Genomic DNA, 3,709 nt, shown 5'->3' with positions numbered 1-3,709 from the left:
AAAACGCAGGACCCAGGGCGGTGAGCTGGTGGGAGGGGTTAGAACCGCCACCTCCCCCCCCCGTCCCCCCTCCCGCGAAAAAAGGCTGCCAATGAGGAGAGAGCTCGACAGCGGCCATCTTGGTAAAGGAAAAGCGACAAGGTAGAAGGGACAGCGCGTTGTTAAAGTAGTTAAATGGTCAAGCTAACTTCTATTTGTGGAATTAATTTGACTTTGGGTCGAGTTTCCTGCCAGATAGCCCCTATACCACACTTACACAAATCCACAAATCAACATTCAAGAAGGGATTGGTGATGCAAGTACCTGGCTGAACTAAGCAAGTTTTCTAAATTGGTGGGGGGGAAAAAAAACAAAAACCAAACTCTTGAAAATTTCTGCTTGTTTGTGTCACTTCCTACGCAAAATTGATAGCCTGAGGTATTTGGCAATAGCTTCTATTGCTTAGAAAAAAACTTGAGACTAACTTTTGAATGTTAGAACTCCAATACAAATTTATTAAAAATGAGTGTTTGGGGCCCCCTGGGTGGCTCAGTGGGTTAAAGCCTCTGCCTTTAGCTCAGGTCGTGATCCCAGTGTTGTGGGATAGAGCCCCACATCCGGCTCTCTGCTCAGCAGGAAGCCAACTTCCTCCATTCTCTCTCTCTGCCTGCCTCTCTGCCTACTTGTGATCTCTGTGTGTCAAATGGATAAATAAAATCTCTTAAAAAATAAATTTTTTTTTAAAAAATGAGTGTTTGACTTCTAAGGGCCACGTGCCATGCAGTGGAGACCGAAACTGTATGATGTGGTTCCTGCCCCTGCAGCCAGGACAGGCAGCTGTTTACACCAAGTACAAACAGTGGCATATTCTCTGTATGGGTGTGTGTATGTATGAATATCTTGCACAGCTGCTTTCCAAAAAGATCCTTCAAGCCTGCTATCTCCGTATCAGGAGATTTTGTATATCACCACTCTGATACTTTCTGCTCTCTGGGGACACTCTACCCACCAAACTTGGGGACCCTCCCTGTAAGTTCCTTAATGTGATGACATGACCTATCCTTCAAGGTCTTGCTTAAAGCCCCTGAACTGGTGTTATTTCTTCCACTAGATCAGGGTTCAGATCTCTAATTTTCTGACTCGCTGTTGTGGATCTGTCTTTGGAATTTCCCCAAAGTGATTCTATGTGGTCACTGGCTTTTGAGACTTACAGCTGAAAGCATTTAACAGAATGAGACTCTTTCTCTCCTACAAGCATAAATAGGCATGTCAGTGCAAGGATCCACTATCAATTCTCCTGGATCTCATGCTGATAACTCTGGCAGGACAGTTGTAAAGGGGACCATGGGGGTCCTCAGAACTCTATTTCTCTACTGACTCTTTCCCTTCAGAATGTAAACATAGTGGGTAGAGCCTGAAGAAATTAAGCCACTGGGGGAGCTGGTCTTAGGGAAGGCATACAGTGCAATCGGAGTCCTGGCAGAAGTCAACACAGTTCAAAATCCAACCCATCCAACTTCTCAGTAAACATTTGTTGAGCATCTACTACATGCCAATTGCTGTTCTAGGTGTTAAGGATACAGCCACGGACAAATCCAGCAGGTGGATATTGTTATTGTGCAAGTGCAGACAGAAGCAGAGCTGGTGGGGGGAAAAAGAGGCACCTGCTTCCATTAAGCACAGATTCCAAAAAGTAGCTCTTGGCTTTGTAATATTTAACATAACAAGTTAACAGAATTTACAAACATTCTAGAAGTTAAGAGTATGAGGAGAAGTCTTTAAGAAGCTATGAATGGGAAACACATAAGAGAGGAGTGTGGAATAATCACAAACACAGCAACCATCTCACAGAGGCTGTGCTCTATATTAGAAAGGAGATATGCCCCAGTGACGGCAGTTCTTAAGATCATGGCTAAGAGGATATAGTAAGCAGGATCTGGTTCACTCAGGGAGAGAATCTGTAAATATTGAACAGTTTTTGGGCTCTGGGACAAGTGGTCAGCACTCTTGGGTTTACAGGCATTGGAAACAACAAGCAAGAAAACCCTGGCCAATATGAATATCTGACATTCTTCATTTCTTTATTAACTGGGAAAGTTGAAAACTGGACCCTTTTATATGTGAAACCAGGAAATTAACGCTGCAAGAATTCTGTTGGCTCTTGGCTTAACTGAAGAGAATATTCTACTTACTCCTGCTCCCCAAATTGGAGGCTAAGTAAGATCAAGGTATTCTGTCAGCAGAGAAGATTTAGCAGCTCACCTGGGGGTCAAACCCGAGCTAGGAATTCAGGAGCTCTTTATTTTCTGGTGCCCATACCTAGTCAGTACATTTTCCCTGAATATTACAGTCTCCATATGACCTCTTCAAAGTTCAGCGTCACTTACTCCTATACTCCTGTATGTTTATTTCTACCTGCTCCTTCCTGGGCAGCAGCAAAAGAATCCTAAAAGGCAAAATTCTTACTTCAATATATAACATCAGGGTAGAGAGAAAATGCTCAGATGGGCTTTGTGGGGAAGCTAAATACAAGGAAATCTCCAGGCACATATCACTTTCTTCCTTGTCACTCCTGTGGTGAGCGACATACCTGGAAGGGCGAGGCAATGACATGCATGCAAGAATGACAACGCTTCTTACCTACTTCAATGCGATCTTACAACAGCAGCTAATATTCTTTTTAAAACAAATATCAGGTTCTATTGTTCCTGGGTTAAAAACCTTCCAATTACTTCCCATGGCAGTTGGAATTAAAAATTCAAACTCCTGGGCGCCTGGGTGGCTCAGTGGGTTAAGCCGCTGCCTTCGGCTCAGGTCATGATCTCAGAGTCCTGGGATCGAGTCCTGCATCGGGCTCTCTGCTCAGCAGAGAGCCTGCTTCCCTCTCTCTCTCTGCCTGCCTCTCCATCTACTTGTGATTTCTCTCTGTCAAATAAATAAATAAAATCTTTAAAAAAAAAATTCAAACTCCTGGGGGCACCTGGGTGGCTCAGTGGGTTGAAGCCTCTGCCTTTGGCTTGGGTCGTGATCCCAGGGTCCTGGGATCGAGCCCCACATCGGGCTCTCTGCTCGGTGGGGAACCTGCTTCCCTTTCTCTCTCTCTGCTTGCCTCTCTGCCCACTTGAGATCTCTGTTTGTCAAATAAGTAAATAAAATCTTTTTAAAAAAATTTAAAAAAAATCCATACTCCTCACTGTGGCTTGTAGAGTGACTCAGTCCCTGCTGCCTCTCTGACTTCATCTCCTACTCTCCCGTTTGCTTACCAGTCTTCTCCACACTGTCTGAACATCTGCTGTTCCATTCTAGACCTTTGCACAGATGTTTCTTCTTCCTGAGATGCTCTTACCCTGGTCTTTACTTGGCTGGCTCCCTGTTGTCATTCATGTATTGGTTTACATGTCACCTGCTCTGACCACACACTCTAAGTAGCCATCCAGCCACCCTCTATCACTCAGCGTTGTTTGAATTCTTTTTGTAGTCCTTACCATTGTCTGCTTTGGTCTTTAATGAACTGGATTGTTTATTGTCTTTCATTCCCCCTTAAAATATAATCTCTTGGAAGAAAGGAACTTTTTTTTTTTTGCCTTGTTCACAAGTGTATCCCCAGTACCTAGAAGAGCTTGGGACCCCAGAAGATACTCAATATTGTTGAACGTTCAAATGTTGTTAAAATAAATGTTGTCTCACTGTCCCCCAAATTAATTACAAGGATGGCTAGCCAATTATAGTG

Source organism: Mustela erminea, chromosome 7, assembly GCF_009829155.1.
Source record: "Mustela erminea isolate mMusErm1 chromosome 7, mMusErm1.Pri, whole genome shotgun sequence".
In the NCBI taxonomy this organism is placed as follows: domain Eukaryota; kingdom Metazoa; phylum Chordata; class Mammalia; order Carnivora; family Mustelidae; genus Mustela; species Mustela erminea.
This window is presented reverse-complemented; position numbering follows the sequence as displayed.